The sequence below is a fragment of the Lepisosteus oculatus genome, chromosome 5, assembly GCF_040954835.1.
Source record: "Lepisosteus oculatus isolate fLepOcu1 chromosome 5, fLepOcu1.hap2, whole genome shotgun sequence".
NCBI classification, from domain to species: Eukaryota; Metazoa; Chordata; class Actinopteri; order Semionotiformes; family Lepisosteidae; genus Lepisosteus; species Lepisosteus oculatus.
The window spans coordinates 51039023-51059992 of NC_090700.1; the positions used below are offsets into that span (position 1 = coordinate 51039023).

The following is a 20970-nucleotide window of genomic DNA, read 5'->3' on the forward strand; positions in this document are numbered from 1 at the left end:
TTAAGATGCTTATAATGCCTTCAGGTTTCTTTCAAGAATTGAATGTGCTGAGTTAGAGCACAGACAGTTCAAATAAAAGTGTTTTCCCTTCAGTCCCTCATTGTGAAAGCCATACTTTCACTGCAGCAATAACCTGAAAACAATTTCAGATACTCAGATTTTCTTTATGAAAGAAAAGATTTTTACCTCTCCTTTGAAATTCATCAACATCATAACCAATTTTATCTAATCTAGGTGCTTGTCTTCAACTGGAATAAGTATCTTCCATTTTTCGTTTTCGTGGAAAGAAAAATGGTCTCTTTTACAAAAATCTCTGCAGAAAATAAATCAACCACTCGGGTCTATTCACGTTTTAAATGATGTGTCCCAGTTTCTGTATTCTATACAGCTACTGTCAGCAAGGATTTTTCTCAAGCTTTAAAACAGAAAATAGATGTGCATATTTTTTGTTGTATATTCTCCTTTATACTTCCTCTGAATATGGTCTTGAGGTGTAGTAGCTTACGGACTGCATATATGAGGCAAAGATATCCAATAACGATGAGAACCTTCATCAAACACTTAATGTCCATATTGTTGCATTTCATTGTGGCTATGTTATTTTAATTTATAATTTCATTAATGTATACTTTATGCTGTATATTTTTTTATTAATTTGATTAAACAATACAATATTATAATTAATCCTTTGGGGGGTTAAGTTGCCAACACAGCTCACAGACATACAATAAAAAACATAAAAACACTACACAGATATGACAATTATTCCATAAAAGACATATAAAACAGTACATTCACACATTTTATCATGCCACAGAGTGCACTATTCTTAAAACTAGAACAGTAAAAAAACAGTAAAAGTCCAAGATAAAAAGTCTTAAAAGGCTTTGGAGCTATTCAGTGCATGGATATTCATAGGTTAAAAGGATCTCCTAAACCTCTCTGTGGAGCATCAGGGAGCTAAAAAACTAATGAAAAGGCTTTTTGGTCCAAGATCACCGTGTGGAGAGGGTGCCATGCATTTCCCACTATAAATGATGCAATACAAATAGTATTGAAGGCAGTTGAGAAGTAAAAAATAATAATTCTCACTGAGCTCCCAGCCTCCTCCAAGTGGGGGTATACCCTGTGCAACATAAATAGGACCCCAATACTGTCCTGGTATGCAAACTGCAAAGGATCCAGATGCTCAGTCCGTTGTTGTTTTAGATGTGCTAGGATAATCTGTCTGAATATCTTAATGATGTAGGTGGTGAGGGCCACTGGGCTTAAATCATTCAGAACCATAGAGAAGGAGTTCTTAGGAACCGGTCAATACAAGACGTTCTCTAAAAGCACTGGTACTTTGTCAAGTGTTAGTGATAAATTGAACAAAAACTGCAGAGAACAACAATTGATTTGCACAAGTTATCATTACTTTGGAACTAATGCCATCAGGTGAACCTGTCTTATTTGGCTTGATGCGCCTCAGCTCCTTCCTCACCTGGTATGATCTAACCACAAAAAAAGAGCCTACAACTTCTTCAGCAGCTATGAAGGTCGTGCTGGAAGAAACAATAGCAGCTGGTGAGTCAAATCTGTTAACAAAACTAGTATCTAGTTAATTTGCCTGCCCTATGTTACCATCCAGGTAGAAAGACATCCTCCCTACTGTACCATAGCCAGTAATAAGTTTCATTTCATCCCAGACTTCTTTAACATTGTTATTCTGCAGCTTACTCTCACGTTTCCTCCTATGATCATTTTTACCTTGCTTAATTTTTATTTTTAGCTGCTTCTGCACTAATTTCATTTCTGCCTTATTTCCCTCACAAAAGCTTTTTTTCTTTTTATTGAGCATAAGCTTAGTCCTATCTTATCCTATGGTCTATTATTCGGATAAGAGCGCACTCATCTCACAGGCACAGCCGTATCATTCTGGTTCTTCGGTGTCCAAAACCTCAGTTACGTTTACAAACACACATTCACTGAAATGCATCCTCTTTAAAGTGAAGTAACTCAGATGGCTGTAGGCAACATTTTAGCTAAGGCAAAATTACTGTACAATATTTTCTTTTATTGGAAAAAAAAATACTCCCTCTAGTGGTAAGATACAAATGTGGTAAATGATTACAGTACATTAAAATGCATACTCCTTACACCCTAATAGTTACTGAAGACTGCAGAATATTTGTTGTTTGAACCTTGTGGCTTTACTTATTATTCATATAAGTCTTCCATCTCAACGTGGATTACAGTTTAAAAACAAAACAAAATGATTGCAACACCTACTGTGTATTGGACATGCAAATGTGATATAAGCAAACATTATACAAAATACAGGAAAGAGCATGTTATATTTATATGGCTGTATTTGTTGGTGTGCAAGGAAATAATGGTTCTGACATCTCCATAAAAACTATATGGACTGGTTTCCATTTGCTCATTCAAATGATCAAATGAGATAACATTTTTGTCAAAGAAAAAGGAAACGGCGCATTTCTTTCAGGGTCTCTATGCCTTGATCTTTCACCCTCAGCATAAAACCTTGGCCTGTGTATACAGTCGGCAGGATGATTGGGGGACAAAAATATGTGAGGAATGTGTAAAATCATGAGTCACACAGGGAGCTGATGAGATCAGCTCACCTCCTGACACCATTAACGACCTTGTAGAACCTGGAAACCGGGGCAATTTCTCATGCTGGTTTCCAACAGACACTGTTTACCAACCTTTCAGACACCAATACACTACTGTAACTGCGTTGTAGAAAGATTCACTGCAGCCTTCAGCATAACATTCCAAACTAAGGGCTATGGCTATATACTGCGCATAAGAATGCTTGATATGAAGACTTGATTAGATTTGCTGAGGAGATGCCTTCTACTTTGTTCATTTTGAAGCATCTGTCTTCCTTTAACAAGTGGGCATCATTACAAAGGCCCTGCTTTGTAAATGTCATTAATGTTAGCTTATATTAATGGAAAATGACTCACAAGTTTAATTTTCAATGGTAAGAGGTAAAGACCTTCATTTTTAGTTGCAAATGGTATACGGAATATGTTGGGACACACTCTGACAATCACTCGCCCTTCACCTGCCACCCCTTTTACTCTCACAACACATTAACCAGAAATCTCTTATCACATTATGATATTTGCAGCAACCTTACCGACATAATTTGCAGTCCAATGGAGCATGAAGCATGAGGTTGAATTCTTAATACTACATAGCAATGAGTTTAATCTTTTCTACAGAGGAAACCATCCTTTGCACGTTGTAATACCAGTTCTTATAGGCAAGAAAGCTTTTAAGAACAGTTTTTATATTGTTGATATCTAGTTCTTAAAAAAATGTTATGTGTCCTTGTCTGTTTGTAAAGGAAATGGATCATTTATTAAAACTAGACCCACATAAACATATGCTTTTAGATAGCACTATCAGTCAGAGGTCCATGATTATAATATCTCAGAACACAAAATAACAGCTACCAGTATAACTGTAACTTTAACTTCCCACCCTAACCCCCTTATTTCGGAGGCTTATTGTAGTACTCTATACTATTGATGTCAAAGGTAAATCATTAAATACGGTAAACTCAAATCCTTTTGGTCTTACCTAAATAAGCATCGTCTGTCTCACTGAAGTCATAAAGGTACAGTAATTCTTAATAGAAGATCTTTTTGTTTAAAATGCTGTTTCCTTACATCATTTCTTAGCACAACTGTACAAATGTAAAGTAAACTTTAATGGCAATATTTAGGTAGGCATTGGTTTCTCATGATGCTTAACAAAAGCAAAATGAAGAAAAAACTTAAATGTATTGTTGTACTTTTTTCATACAAAGACAATCTGCTGTTTGTATTTGCATCAATATTCATATTGTTCTTAACTATAGCAGCAGAATGATTTTCAAGTTGCTATTTAATAAATTCCATCATTATATTTTAATTGCAGACATTAGCTGGTAATTCATGTACGGTGACTAAGAAAAGTATTCAGACCTTGACAAGTTTTCACATTTTGTAGCTTTAAAGCTTACAGTCATGACACTTTGAAATACCAATTAATATTACTGCACAAACTACTCCACACATTCAAAGCAAGAAACAAAAAAGAAGTAAACAGATGTTTTAATATGAAAGGAAACCAGAAAAAGTATTCAAAAGTATTCAAACTCATTCCTGTTGAAAATATTAATTCAGGTGCATAAAATTACCTTAAGGTACCACACAGTCACTAAAGCATTTAGGTGATACTGCAAACATGTGGAAAAAAAGATTTTGTGGTCAGAAAAGACAAAATTGGAACTTTGTGGTCTAAATGCAAAGTGGAACATCTGATGCGAACACAGCACAATGCATTACTGACTCAGCATGCATCCTGGTGACAGCAATATTTTATAGTTCTACCAAACACCAGATGTAAAATATTGATGGGAGACCAGGTTGTATGTGATGTTGGTGGACTGGAGGTGATGGTGGCTGTGTTACCTCTAGTCTAGAATTTCCAAGCAATGTCCCCAATACTGATTACTTGGTCTTGAAGTAAAGTAAAGCATTTCTTCACAAGTCTACATGATTTCTCTTGTATTGAGGCTGTTGGTGTGCAATAGCTGCCATGTGTCACCCAAGTGGTTGCTGGACACTATGTAAATATGAATTATTTTACACATTGAATACAAACATGTTAGGATTTTACAGTGCAATGGTAAGACTTTATTTAGAAATGAGTATACCATTTTTGCCATCTTGTAACAAAAAAATATATTATTGTTAAATTCACGAGTCATGGATGGAAAAAACACCTAACACCAACTAAACCTAAGTCAATTTAACCTTGAATGGAGAAAATGACGAAGACATTTTTGTTTCAGATATTCAAATTCAGTCCAGAGTACTCATTCAGCATCAACAATGAATCATGAACCAATTGACACAAGTAAAAACTATAGGATTTAAATATACATATATTTACTATATATACATATATATACATAAATATACTATACAAGCTCTGGAACTCTTTACCCAAGGATATTAGAGAGTCACCTTCTCTAAACTCCTTCAAATCCAGACTCAAAACTTTCTTCTTCAGTAAAGCCTTTACTTAACTGGTTCCATTCTTCACCCCTCTGCTCTTCTTAATACCATCTTCCACGGTCTCCTCTATTGTTATTGTTGTATTGTTGTAATTATAATTGTGTCCTGTCTTGTGAAATTTTCTTATTTATTGTTGTAGTCTTCTTATTTATTGTTATTGTCATCCTGTAAAGCGCTTTGAGAAGCCACCTTTAAAGGCGCTATATAAAATAAAGTTTATTATTATTATTATTATTATTATATATATGTGGTGTTTTTTCACATGGGGTTGTATGAGTAAGCTGCTCAGTCTTGTTGCTGAAGCGCGCACCCTGTCTTTTCTCAGGAACAAAATTGCCTACTTGAATTCCGGACGACACTTCTACAGCAGGCGCGTAACCGCTGTGCTAGCGTGCACTCTCGTCTCAGGCGCGCCACCGCCCTCCCCTGCGTGTGTGCGCGCCGTGCGTGGAGCCGGAGGAGCTGCGGCTGTGTTCAGGCAGTAGGGAGTGAGTGTGGCTGTTCGGAAGAAGGCATCGACTACGCGTGATTATTATTATTGTTGCTAAAATCACAGCATAATCTGCAATTGTGCTGAACGACAGTTGCGTAGGTGCGGGATTATTATTGTTGAAGACGGCTAAATCCTTGGAGGAAGAAATCGCCAAAGGTAAGAAATAAAAGTATAACATAATCTTCCAACTGGCAGTGCAAGTCTCATTTCTTTTCGCACAGGGAAAGTTTCTACCAGGACGTTACACAAGCGAGGGAGTTTGCGCTGTCTGTATTGAAAGAGCTTCGTATCTTTCATGAGCATAGCAACATTTTTGTCCTGGCCGTTTGTTTCTTTCTGAATCAAGCGGACCTGCCATTAAAAAACAAAAGAAAACAATGTTTTGTTTTGTGACGGTTGTCATTCTAAATGTTATCCGCTGTTTCTTTTACTTAAGAGACGGTCCGCGGTAGAGGTTACATTCCATTATTTGTTTACAAACACTTAACTGCCTTTTTACCCTCTATGGAAAGTGTCGTGCTGAAAATACGTGTTTTAAGAGACATCTGCACTGTAAAAGCTGCCTGGATACTTTACAAAGTTGTGTACTTTGTGGTCGCAAATGAAAAGAACGCAGTACCGAGTCCTGGGAGGCGAGACCCTAGAGCATAAACACTCGGAGCAGCGTTATTATTCAAACTGGCTTGTCAGTGTAATAAAACAACACATTTTACGCGATGCCATATCAAAAATAACTTGTTCAAAGAGTAATGACGACTACGCGACGACCTGTGTTGAGTGATTTTTTACAAAAAGTGTTATTTTGTCTGAAATGCACTAAGACAAGTGGTTGTGACGGTTAGCCTTGATTTATCTTACAGTAATATGTTATACAGTATTTCTTTAAAAAACATTTGGGAATTGAATGTTTTGCCTTGTTTTGTAACGAGTCATGTTATAATCTCATTATAACAATGCGATTATTACAATACTAAGAACCTTCAGAAGGATAGAAGATTAAATTTCTAATGATGTTTGATGTTTGCTCGACTATGATGATGTGTGTGGGCATTACGTTAATCTAGAATGTTTGTATTATATTATATTGTGTTATTGTATTATTGAGGGTTTCTCAATAACTCACATTCGAGATAAACGATGCAGCCTACAGTGGTGACAATTTTAGTAGACAACATAATATACTGTATACAGGGAAAAGGCGATAATGATACATTGCCTATTTCTAATGCAGGTTGAACAAACGGTGGTTGGGAATTCAGACATTACCAGATGTCGTGTGTAGTAAAGAACATTATAAGAAGTGCTTTAAAAAAACAATGCCAAAAAATGTTTAAATGCTGACATTGTAAACTTGTATAGTTTTTTCCTTCACAACCATGATTTAATCAACTTTCAGTGTGTCAGTGTTTAATATTTTAGTTGCTATCTACTATCATTTTACTCCCCACCTCGCAACCTTCGCTCTTCTAATTCTCCTGTTTGTCCCCCAAGTCCATCTACACTCTGTGGGTGTCAGGGCCTTCTCCTGTTGTGTCCCAAAGTTCTGGAACTCTATCCCTATGGACATCGGAGTCACCTTTCCTAAACTCCTGCAAATCTAGACTCTAAACCTTCTTTAGAAGGGCTTTTAATTAACTGGTTCTGTTATTTACTCCTTTGCTCCTGCTGAATTCAGTTTCCCCATCTACTATCTCCTCTCGTTGTGTATTCTCATTGTGCATATCTTGTGTATTTATTGTTGTCATTCTGTAAAATGTTTTGAGAAGCTATAAAAATAATAATTATGATTTAGTCAGGAAAGTAAATTGGGAATTCTCATGTACGGTGATAATCTGGAGAGTGTCCTTTTGTACAGCAGGGGATTAACTGGAGAAATCTGAGGGAAGTACCGTGCTCAACGATACAATAACAGAGTCTCACCACAGGTTTGAACCCACTGCCCTGTGAGCACTAACCATTGCTCCACTCTGCTGTTATCATTCACACTGCTCAGTCTAAGTTGCAAATAAACCCTTTTGTGTTGCTGACTCTGGCAGTCACTGCTCTCAAGGCCTGGAGCCAGATTTTGCCATCTAGGCCATCAGTCCTCACTGCCAACGTCCTGGTGTGAAGCCTGTAGTGAGATTTAACCTGCTTTTGGTCTCGTTTCACATACTTGGTCAGAGACATATCTGTAACATGTTGTAGTTGTTGTGCCAGTTTGTTTTTTCAGTGTCAAAAAGATTCACTTGGCAACTGTTGGTTTTCTGATTCTGCATTGGCATTTAAAAGCTTTGTAATTTTTAGTTCCCTCCTGTGGACATTAGCATAATTTTAATTTACTGATATTGCCGTCACTGTCTAAATATTATCTGTAGCTTACACTGTAGACTTGCATCTTTTCTGATAAGCCAAGAGTTTAAGGAACAATAAGGATTTTCTTTTTCCATACATAAAAGTGAAGGATACTTAAAAAAATGTGTATACCCTATTTGAACACATAAAATTGTCTTTGTTGTTATGTTCATGATATTTTGATTTAATGTTGGTTTCCTTTAGTTTAACTGTTAATTTGGGTTTAGATCTCAAATATCAAGCATTAGGACTGGCATTGAAGTTTCATAAATGTATCGTTGTCATTAGTAGATTTTCCCTACGTTTTTTAAAAGTTGTATTGGTAACTGACATTGAGTGCTAAATTCTAAGACAGTCATGTGATACCATGACCTTTAACCTGCCACATCTATTTGCTCAAAGCTGTGGAACAGGTGTAACCCTAAGGTTACAGAGGGTTGGAATAAAGTGAGCTCAAGGCTGATTAATGTGTGGAAGAAACAACACAGACTACATCAAATTACTTCCTCTAAAAACACAATGCGACATTTGACACAAATTGAACACACTGCATCGCTGTAAATACACAGTTCTTCGTTTATTAATAGTGACAGAGGCGTAGCAGCCATTAGCACGCCTTTTTCCATCTTGCTATCTCGTCCAGAAATTTCAGATTCAGTGAATACTTTTGGATATCTTGTATTCTGATGATGCAAGCTACAGCAGATGAATGTTTAAAAAAGAAAAGGCTGACATCTGAAACAAAGACTTTATCTGTTTCCATTTTCGCAATGACAGCATTGACATACACAGACAGACTGCATTTCAATTACCAGAGAGGATTTATTTTTAAACCACGTATTTTCTTCTTCTGACCTCAATTTTTTATAGGTGCACCTCTCTATGTATTTTGATTAAAAGAATCTTCAAAGGATGTTGTGACGGAGCTGACTGACACGCTGGCAGAATTCTGTAGCCAAAGTATTACCACGTATATACTCTAGCAAAGCTTCTCCCATATTTTAAAGGCTTGATTTGTGTAAGTATAGTCAGAGATGTCCGAAAATGTTCATGGGGTGCCTTTGAATCAGTAGGTTTTAATTCTAGTGTACTTCTTAACAGAGTAAATCAGTCAGTTTCTGTCTTATTTGGACCAGTCTAGCTTCTTCTCCCAGCTCTGCTGCTGCTTTAATGAGAGCTTGAAATCCAGCAGACATACCAGCCCTCCAGGACCAGGATTTCGACTGTATTGCTGTAGTCTATCAAGTTTCCTCCTCAGCCTCCTTTTGTGTTACTTGAGTAAAGTTGATATTTGAACATTTTAATTCTAGTAAGAATCTCTGTGCAAATGAGATCTGTTCACTTGTCAATAAGTTAACAAATCAATAAGATCTTCCTGAGGATAGGTAGGACTTTTTGCTAATGTTATGGGAACATTAAAATATATAGGTCTATACTGTGGAAATAGAGGAATTAGTGTTTTCATGAAAAGGGAAGTGAAGGGAAATTTTTAAGATGGCATTGAAAAGAGTTCAATACCATATATAATTTAGCCAGGAGAGATTTTTTTACCATGACTCATTCAGAGCTATAAATAGTCCATATTAAAACAGTTAAAGAGTTTCCCAATGCTTAAAATTAAGAAAGTAGATTAAAATGACTTAGAACACTGACCTGTTAAATATTTGGTTATTATCTGGAACCGTGTTGATACATTTTATAGTTGAGTAAAACATTTTAATGTTCATATCACACAGATATTATGATATAAGACTTTTTCTGTCACAGCTGTCATTTCTGTGTATTTAGTGTCACTTTTAGTTAATTATACTTCATTGGTGCTGTCCCTTTGGAGTAGATGGGGATTAAAAACAATACACTGTCTTCTAGCTCGCCACTTTCTAAACAATGGTGTTCTGGTTCTGTTTGCAGTGAGTCATTCATTGCTTCCTCAAACCTTTGTCAAGAGGTCCTGTCACATTAAGCTCTGCTTTTGTTGCTAATCAGAATCAAATTCCAATGTCATTTTATGTATTTGTCATTGCAATAATGGATTTAGCCTTGAATGCAATATTTCTTTGCCTCTGTCTCAACTCCTTTAGTGCCTTAGGCATTCTTACAATAATTCTGTAGCGCATGTTCTGTACGGTATAGCTCTATTTTTTTTACTGTAACAATGGACACTCATGAGGAAGTGCTCCATACATTATTTCCACATACATAACATTTGTTATTACTGTACTATAAGAGACTTGTATGTGATGCTGTTTGATCTTTAAATTGTACTGGAACTGTGAATTATTTCACTTTCCTATTATGTGTGTCTTGATAGGCAATTATATAAGAAATCTATACACAGATGATACAGATGTTTATAATAAAATTTTGCATTATTTTTTAAAGTGAAAAATTATATAAAACATTTACATTTGTTTTCCTCCATACAATCTTTAATGCTTTTAATATTCCTGAGTGTGTGATACACATCTAATACCTTATTTTCAATTGGACAAGGGGTTGAGTAGAGCAAGTGAATTAAAACTGTGTCCAGTCTTTTCAACTATTGGTCTTTACAGCAAATTGTTTGAATTGCCACCTGAAGATTTTTTTTAATTCCTCAAATTAGAGTTACTGTTGTGTATCATTTGTGTTTTTTTGCCTTTCCTTTCAATTGAAAATAGTCTGAGTTCTTCCAAAATTAACTCCAAACTTAACTACAAAGTTAAGCTTTTGTGTCTGCTCTGAGACGTATGCAGAGGTGTTTCAGACCATTGTAAGTAACTCCAAATTTATGGGGAAGGAAAAGGAAATTTTGTGTTGCTTTCAGCAAAACAATGCCTCCTGTGACTTGTGGCGTGTGACAACAAAAAGCACGCTGTCCTCTTGTCGGCATTAACTCATGTTGGGCACTGTGGAGTTTACAGGCCCTCATACTCGCTGTGCAGGGCATACGGGCATAAACAACTGTTGTTTATTCAAAATTGAGTGGGCATTTGGAACAGAAAATGCACAGCAAGAAACATTGCCTTTTCTAATGGAAAAACATCTGAAAAAAAATTCACTTTTACTATGTGATCAAGTGAACAGAAGAAAAAGTCCCTCAGAGTAGCACTGGCTGGTATATATAAAAATTACATAAATACACTTAAATCCATTGTTAGCAAACATAGGCCATGTAATTCTTATCTCTGGCATCTTTTAAATGTCTTTATCACTGAAATTCTCAAAATGGCCTTTGGATAAAATTGTAGTTGTAGACTATATCCTATGAAATAAGCAATTTCTACTGCCAGGTAGTAATGTGTAGTGCTATAGAAAACAGGTATATTTCCAGTATTGCCATATAATATACTCAAATAATACAAAGGGATATTGGTGTTATGGGCTACTTCTACAGAAAAAACAAAAATAAATGTTTCACTGGCCATTTTTAAGAAGTGTTCTGACAATATAAGTGTGTTTCATCATTTCTCAGCTTGCCTTACAGTGTTTTGATATGGCTCTACAAGCCTTCTACAACAGCCCATAAACCAAACATATTTTGTATAGGGTAATTAAGACTGCAGCATTTTTCAAATTTAAATGTTGGCTACAAAAAGATAGGCTTTTCGACTGTTTACATACAGGACTCTTTGTTTTTGCTTTTCCTTAAAGTTTACGCTATGTATTAACTGTTTAATAAGTCAGTTGGAATGCTTCTTAGTTGCATACTTTTGTTGCTAGGCAATGTCTGTATTTAAAAAGAAGCAGCAGAAAAAAAAACTCAGCTGAGTGGTGATTTTGATATGGTTACTGTTCACTACGGACTCTGTTTATCATTACCTAAAATATAGGCCTACTTGCAAGTCCATTCATCATCGTTCATGCCTATTTGCCTTGTGAATCTGTTTAAACTATAATGGCAGTGTTGTGAGCTTTTGTTTACACCACTATTTGTTACAGACAAATTAAAAAAAACACAAAGTAGTTTTAGGGGTGGTTCAAAAGGTGGTATGTTTGCTTATGAGTCTCTGAAAAGAACTCCCTTCTATTTGGCATGTGTCCCATGTTTGAAAAAACTCTTTCAAGCCCTAGATGCAGAGCAGTGTGCCTGATATGGAGAATTCATTTGCAGTCAGTTTGATTGTACAGACTGCTGTGTTGAAAGGAAAAACAGTTTCAAGAGTGAGCACACCCGTGAATTCCGTTTTGCAGAGAGCTGGCTGCTTTAAATCTTACAATTTAAAGGCTTGTTTAAGTAGTAAGTAACTCTGTTACTTGTCCCATATAAATTATAGATAGCCTTTACACTTGCAATGTTGTGCAGAGTCAGCAAAATCACCTGGGGTGCTTTGGTATACATTCAGTTGTTTAAGCTAAAGGGGATCTGGAACTGTTTCTTCCATGTTTTTCAAAATCGTTTGTTTTTAAAGTGTGGCCACCTGTTAATGTGCTGGTTATTCTTTCCTTAATTTGTTGTATAATGTATTTCTTAGTATTCGTGATGGAGTTTCGAACTGAGCCTGAAACTGTGCTATAGAGCCACAGCTTGTTGTATACGGCCTCTGGCACAGTGAGAGGGTGGTTCATTTTCTGTGCCCATGCTTTTTAAGGCCTTCTTCGCAGATGGCTAAACCAAGTCATTTCAGTCGTCGTGTGCCAGTAGTCTTGCTTGTTTTAATATGATCTGTCAGGTATGAAAATGGGATGAGTGTGAGACTGGAATCATTGCCATCCATGTTAATGTGCTGGAAGAAAGTATTTTTCACCGTAGTAAAGTAGTGGCATGTGTACCTATCTTTACACTAAAAAGTATTTGAATGAGAATATATAAAACCTTAAAGGAAGGCTGGATTTAGCGAAATATTCTCTCTCATTAAATCATATACAGTAGGAAATTGGAGTTTCTTTTGAGGATAAGCCACAACCTTCCTGCCTTTGCTTCAGGTGTCATTGAGGTAGAAAAGGCTTTGCATTTTGCAATAAATGAATGACCTGAATGCTAAATGAAAACAGAAAACTTCAAAGCTCCAAAATGTTTTAAATAATAAGGACAATTACACCTTGCACACATCCATGCACCACAACTTTGTTCTTGTGCCCAGATCACTAGAAACAGATTGTGTTTTGCTGCACTGCACTGATTTCTTGTAGCACAATAGCTGTTGCTAGGGATATTGTTTTATAAGAATCTGGATATTGCTGGATGCTTTATCGAAGTTATTTCCAAATGCCTTATTTTTTAAAACTCTTAGAGTTTTACAATACATTTTCTTTTTTGAAATACCCAGTATTTTAAAATCTACCTAAAAACAGCAATTTGAAAGCATTTCTGAATTGAAAGACATTTTTTCCTGCCTCTACCACCCAGGACTGTGTTTTCCTTTGAAGGAAAGGGGCATTCAGAGTTCAACCTTTTAGGATTTCTAAAGTGGGTTTAACATCTGATCACTGTGTTTTATGGGATTGGTGAAGCTATTGTCTCTGGTAGTGTGATATTTTACTTTTCATTGTGTCCCACAGGGTTCATAAAGTTCACCCACACGTAATGTGGGGGAAATTTATATGGATAGCAGTTCCTTATTTCTCAATCCTTAGTTTATGAGATGTGTCACCTGTCTCATAAAACCTAGCGGTCAGTTAATAGTGGCTTTGTGAAAAACGTGAAAGAAGAGGAATTGTGGATCGTCAAATGGTCACAAGATTTACCAGTATAAATCTTTTGAAGGCTTTAATAGCCACATGAGACACTGACTAAAATGTTGCCAAACAGTCTCTGTTACGCTAAGAATAATCACTCTTGCCCTTTGTGCATACTGTGGAAATACAATTGTTTCTGTCAAAATTTAAAAATCATAGAACACACGTAATATATAGGAAGTGTGAAGTCTTAATAAGAAATTTGTCATGTCAGTCATTTTGTTGTTATCATTTTGTAGATATAATACAAAATGTGCAGTGTAACTTATAAACTATAAAGTAATCATACCTGCATCAGGTAAAGATGGTAAAACCTCTGTAGTCTGTTAGTATTTTATGTTGTGTGTTTTTGTCAGCTTCAAATGTTTTTATATAGAGTACACATTTTGAGTTTAATATAATGGACTGCTTGACCAAAATTTAAATAGTCACTGTTGCAATGCCCTAGTTTTATTTTTTGTCTTTACAACATTCTGTTTCTATATTTTTCGTTTTTTCTGCCATGCTGCCCTTAGTCACACGTTTGCACAGAACCAAATGGATTTTATGGCAACTGTCTTTAGATTTAATGTAGTACTCAAAATGACCTATAGGTAAAAGATCTTCTTCTCTTGGAGATATATTTTGCTGGATTTATAATATTTTCATGTCGCATCTTAATGTTTTTATTCAGTATTCAATTTCTCATTATTTAAAAAAAACATCCAAGTAGTAGTGAGATTCATATAAATTAAGATGAAACAGGACCCAGTGATGCCACCAGAGGCTCTTAATGCAGCTCCATCAACAAAAGATCTGTTTCTTCTGCTTCAGCAGGCAGAGAGGAGAGAGATAATTTAGTGTTAGGTGAGAGCAAGGAGTATCTAACCTCATCGGGACACTGCCAAATATGTCAATAAGCAATTATTCAGTCATATCAAAGAAAGAAAAACCTCCAGCTTTGTTTCTACTGAAATTTACTGAGAGTTGAGTATTTTTTATCCTTTCTTATTGAATAGATGTGCATCCGCTATGATTGCTCTTGTTGGGAGAATGGTATTATGGATCTTTTTTAGAATCATTTGCTCTTTATTTTCCATTTAACAAAGCTACAGTACCATATTTTAGTGCTTTAAAAGCACATACCGTCAAGATTTGGGCAAGTACATAAATTAGTGCTTAATTAAGTTTACATACTGTACACTGCATTTTGTCTTGTATTCTAAGTTGAAGCAGTTGACATAATTTAAGTTAACTGTAAAACGTACGGCGCAGCACAAGAATAAATGTCAAGTTCAAGAGACTGTCCTGCATTGCCCCATATGGAGAGTCGTAAAAAAAGGCTGTAGTCGTGGCTTGCAGGTCATCTCTCAAAATTTGTCAAACAGTAACTTTTGAGAGTTATTATTTAAAGATATTGAAATTAAGCTGATTAGCATTTGTGCTTTAAAAGTTTTTTTTTCCAAGTGCTTAAGGAATAAAATTCTCAATCTAAGAATAAAAGAAATAACAAACCATAGGTTAAGCAATAAGCAATGCATATTTCTCTTTATACTTTTGCTAAAAGCTTATACATTTTTGTCAGGATGCAGAGCTACAGTATTTTCGCTCCACATTCTTGGTTCCCATTTTGAACAGTTTTGAATTGGATCTCGGCACTACACCCCAGACATGACCTAGAATCTTGGTGGCTCAGCGGTTTTCTTTAGCTTTAAATCAGGTAACTACTGATCACATCACATGCCAAGTGCATTGTATGACTAAGGCTAAGCCACAGGGGACTGAAGATCAGAAACATGTTGTAACATTTCTGTAATAAAACATGAATATGTTTATAAATTCTAAATACCTCAATATATAAATGAACATGGGAATGCATAAGCTTTCAGCCACTGACAAACTGCTTCAGACCTGCAGAATACAAATAAGTTTGCATGACTCTGAAAAGAACCTAGTCTTCTAAAGGAAGATCATACCAAGTTTCATAGTTTGTAAGGTGTGTGGGAGGAGGCCATTATCTTTAGTGTAATTTTCTCTGGTATCCTCAATATAAATTTATCTCCTGACACCTTTGACACGTTCCTGTACCTGATACTTACAGTATATGGCCTCCAGTGACATTGCTGTAGCCTGTTGCAAGCCAAATAATTTTGTTGTCCTTTACGTTACTGTAACTAAGCCTCAGTCATTTAGCAGTTGGGTATTTTTTGTGATTCTTGCATTATTTATGGTGCTAAAATCTGAAAATATAACTGTGCTCCAAACATTTTACCCAAGGATATATTGGCTGCCTGAATAAAAGGTTTTCAGCACCAAATACAGTAGATGAGTGGCAAGTATATAATTTGATAGCGCCAAGGACACGTGCTGTTTCTGGTAGGGTCTTATTCACTTATTCTTAACTTTAACAGGTTGAGAACTTTAACCCAACCTTTTTACTTTATTAGCCTTCATAGTATCCAGTAATTCACTTTCTGTCCAATGAGAAATGCAGGGAACATTACAAAAAAAACAAGTAATAGGTTTATTCCATGCTGAAAAAAGAAACAACGTTTCGGCCGTGGAGCCTTCTTCAGGTGTGAGAAAGACAGGGCAGTAGGCAAAGGTAATGCAGCGGGAGAACAAAAGCTGGGAGAGAGGAAGAGCGAGAGGCGATAACAGGGGACAGAAAGAGAGGCCAATCAAGAGGTGTGAAGTCAGGATAGGCGAAGAAAGGTGTGAAATGAAACCTACAATGGAGAAAATTTAGAAGAAAAGTAGTCTGTTGTTAAGAGAAGGGGGAAGGTGTGATCCTAGCTGCATCCTAGCTGCAGGATAATTTTGGTTTCTGTAGTCTTTCTGATGTAGGAGTTCGGAAAACCGTCTTTGAGAACACAGACAGAGAGATTAGAGTGGTCATGGCCGTCAGAGGTGAAATGAGAAACAATGGGCTTGGAGAGATCTTTAATCTTCGCAGCCCTGATGTGTTCTCTGAAGCGGTCACCGAGTCTCCTACCCACCTGAATTAAAAAAAAAAACATTCATGTTTATCTAAAAATATAAGGCAGTTAAGCAAATAATTTGCTAATCCTTTCTATATTGGAAAATTGTGAACATTTTTCCTCGTAATTAAAGTAATGCAAGCATTTTCCTTAATCGTGAATCCTGAATGCCTTGATGATGTTCAATTTTATTGTGTTTATTTTTACCTTCGGGCACTCCTCCCTTCTTTTGAGAATTACATGTTGCGGTATTTTCGTGCTGTAATAAAATGTTAGGTATGAAAATTGGAAAAGTATCAAGTACCAGCTGTCTGGCATTCTCCTTTGGAAGAACTTTGTAAGAGTTATTTAGTCTGTGATATACATTGGGTGACAGTAATTGAAGGTTCAAAATTTCATTTCAGCAGTTTAGACATACATTGCACACTTCTAATAAACAACTCTTAAAACTGTTAGGTCTTTTTGTTCTTAAATTAAATCGATCAGGCCTGAAGTGAATTCTTAAAAGGAGTAGACTGGATTGAATAGTTTGTGTGTTGTGTCTGTGATTGTTCTAACAGGTAGGTTCTCTTTTTTTTTCTCACATCCATCCAAAAGTTTGGTCTGAAAAATAAATTCCCTGTTGCTTTGAGACTGTATATCTTTCTTTGTCATTTTGGACAAAATATTTAAATTCTTTTGCTCTTGGAAGTCCCTTGTGGCTTCTGCTATGACAACATTTAAATAAATAGTCTGTTTTCACATGGAAATTCATCTTTTCCTAATTCACTTAGTCTTTTAAAAAATGACCTAAATATTTTCACTAACAAAAGTCATTAAGAAGCAGTGCAGTTTTTGAGCAGATGTTTTTTTTTAGTATTGCGTTATCGTGGCCCTTCAAAAAAGCATTCAAACCGCATCCTCTGTCCAAACTTAAGTTAAACCACTTTTCAACCCTCAAATTCTAATTTCTTTACTGAACTGCCTCTTAACCCCTTTGCTTAAACCACGGGATAACAGTACTGAATGCTCATACATCTTTTTTGGTGAACAAAAAACAAACAAAAACGCTTCAGTTATAATTACCTTACAATTTAACATATAAACCCAGATGCAAAGCAAAACGTAAAGAGAAAAGAAGAAATAAAGGAAACGAGGGAGTGAGCTCAGAACAAAGCACAAACTGTTGGTGGATATAACGGATGAAGATTATTAACTATGTTCTGGAAAATAAAAAAGACCCCCGTCAAGTTGAGACAGTTCTTCAGCCAATACGATTTAGCTTGACTTCTCTGTATAAGGATATCTACAAATGAATGCAACAGTCGGATCTTTCTCCACCCAGCTGTGCAAGATTATTTCTTTTCCTTGTATGATGATCTGGTAGTCATAAATGTTGTTGAGTAGGAGCAGTCCGTAACTCGGTAATATGGTCACACAAGTAAGATACGATTATACACCAGTGTGTAAATCCAAAAGCATTCACAGAGCGGGCCCAAAACTCATGTAAATAGATGACGGTTATAGTACTTTTGCATTAAAATTCCTCACCTTTCATTTAACTTAAACACTGTATATAGATAACTGTATATTGCTTACCATTTGCTTCAATGCAAGGCAGTCTGAGCATCTGTTGTTTAACAGGGCAGTAAATCGTCCACTTCATCCCCATATTAACCCAATTGAACCCTTCCCAGCTGACTTAATCCAAAAATCACTTCCTTATGTAAGAGGAACATATTCATTTCTTTTTCACAGTGCTTGTAAAATTATTTTCTTTGTTCAGTGAAAGGTTCTTGTTCTGTTAACAAACTCTGATGCTCATTGTAAAATCTAAGCTTTTTCAACCTTGTGCATTAAGAAAAGGTGGTGTAATCACTGGTCAAATGCCACTGTTGGATGCACATGATGTACCAGTCTGAGAATGGTATGAAGTCATCAGTGCCAGGAGAGCAGTGGAAGACTCTTTTAGAATAAAGCATTTCATAAGCAGTAGTAGCATTTGGCATTGGGATGTACTTGGCAATGTGACAATGGGTTGCTAAGGGATTTTAAGATGAGGCAGATATGAATTTGGCTTGTGTGAGTGACAGGAGCAGGGCTGCTGTTTTAACTCAAGCAGATACCAAAAGAATGCAGTCCCCCCTGTTGTTTTCCCTCTACCGTTTGGGAAACATCTCACCCGCAGCGTAATAATTCTCTCTCTGTCCTTCATAAACTGGTACAATAATCAAAGTTTTGAAAAGGCTTTTCTAATCTTGTTCAGAAGCAGAGTGACCTTAACAGGCTTTTTTGTAGTTGAGTGATCAAAAAGATACCGGTGAAGTTTTTTTTTTAAATATTCTGTCCTTTGCCTCCTGTGCTATTATCATCTGGTTGATAAGAAACATCCATAGCTACATCCCAGTAGCCTTTGAAATGCTATTCTAATCACTATGCTTTGTAAGAGATATGTCATTAAGTAACTATCCTGTGATTCCTGCAGTCTGGAAATCAGATTAAAAGTCAGAAGTGACCTGACGACAGGTTCTGAGAGTATTGAAACACTGAATTATGTTTTGTGTTCAGTATGTAAATGAATGAAAGCTACAACTCACACATTTAGAGACACAGAAATGCTGTAAATGTGAATTCTATGCTCATAATTGTAAAGTTTAGTTTTATTCTGGTCATTGACCTTTAAGAATACACCAAATAATTGCATACATTCAAGGTGCTGTCTTATTTTATTTCAGTCCTTATCTCTCCTTTCCCTGCTGCAGGCAAAGATGGCTTTCTTTTCCATTGTGTCCAGCATGTTTAAAATTCCTAATATTCATATAGGAAATAGAAAGAGACATGAGATCAATGTAAAGCACGTTTTCCCTAATCGGATGAAATTGTTTATTACCTCCTGGAGAGAAATATCTTTTTAATTGCCAAATATCCGAGGTAGAGCAGCATGCCCAAATAAATCTTTTGATTAAGAAAAAGTGCAGTTATTTAGTTTTAAACTTTTCCATTAGAAGGAATGTCATTGTGCTGTATATCTAAAAATTATTCTGGGAAAGCACTGGTACTTAGGTTATGCAAGCCCTAACAGTGAGTTATTCACTATTAGAAAAGGATAGTTTGAATTATGAGATTTATGGTGGCAACAGACATGGCATTTTTACAAGAATTATTATTTTGTTATTACAGTAGTCAGTCTAAAACAATTTCTGAATTCACCTTAATTTACTTCGGGGTTTGTGGTCAATGGACGTAGGCCATTGCATGCATGTGGAATAATGAAAGTAGATCAAAGAAAGAAGAAATGTAGTGTTATTTAAAAAGAAATGGCATTGTCTTTGTGTTGAATGTTTACATATTGCAACCTACTATTTAAGCTGTTAAGTTGTAGATTGTGTGCAGATTTTATTACACTGCAGGTAAAATCTATTTCCTCTTGACGCCAGTACTACAAAGTCAAGGAGAATGCAAGTGTAAGGTTGGCTGAAAGATTGGGCTGCCATGTGACTGATTGTATTTTTATAGTTTCATCCCAAAGAATCCTAAAGTACATACAGGGGGGAACACACTTCATCCACCACTGAACTGCAGCACCCACTTGGGTGACATGTGGCCACAATTATGTACCAGCAGTTTCACTGCACAGCAGATCGGTAAAGAAATTAGACAGTAATGCACCAGTTGAATTAATGAGGAAATTTAGGTGTACCAGATTGCACAAACTCAGATTGTAAATTTATCAGGATGCTGTGATTAACTCCTTACTCTTTAGAAATGGGCTGTAGGATCTTTAATAACCAAGTAGTCAGATCTCATTTTAATGTCTTGGTAGAAGGATGGCCCTAGTCAACATACAGGGGAATTGGTTTGGAAATTCAGGTCCAGAAGGAGGGGTACTACCTACTGGTCTGAAAATACTACTTTCACTGGTGACCTAGTTTTCCATGGAGGCTTTCTATCCCAGTATAGACTAGGCCCAGCTTTGCATAGCTTCTGGGATCTGATGAGATCAGAGTACAACTTACTGGTACTTCTGCCAGGTGTGGTGAGAAGTTATTTGAATGCAGGAGATGTTTTCATGTGGAAGCAAGAAGGGTTTCAAATTGTAACAGCTGAAACAACTCCAATTTCTGCTGCTGGAAGAAATTATTTGGGCATACCTGTGGTGTCTAATTAAGCTTAAAAATGGCAAAACTGCTTAATCGGAAATCTCACCTGATGTTTTGTGGTTTCTGAGCATTGTAGTAGTATATTCATTTGATGTTCAGCAAAAATCAACAAAATGTGTTTATGGTTGGTTTTATTTTGGCTTGAGAAAATATGAATCATTTGGGATTTTGTCTTGTGTACTGATTTCATATCATATTTTCATTCATAACAGGTAGTAAAACTGACCAAGAATAACCTAAACACCACAGTACTTGTCTTAGGATTTGGCAAATTCCAGAGTGGGGGGAAAAAAGGATCACTATTC

General features: G+C 36.1%; 1 protein-coding gene across 5 annotated transcripts in view; it reads left to right on the plus strand.

Annotated features, from left to right (window-relative positions):
• Nucleotides 1-5462: 5462 nt before the first annotated feature.
• peak1 (pseudopodium-enriched atypical kinase 1) overlaps nt 5463-20970 on the plus strand; it is a 126498-nt gene continuing 110990 nt past the window's right edge. For all 5 annotated transcript variants that reach the window (XM_069190618.1, XM_015343573.2, XM_015343572.2 and 2 more), the window contains exon 1: nt 5463-5730. The gene's annotated coding sequence lies outside the window, so the exon portion shown is untranslated. The remainder of the gene's footprint in view (nt 5731-20970) is intronic.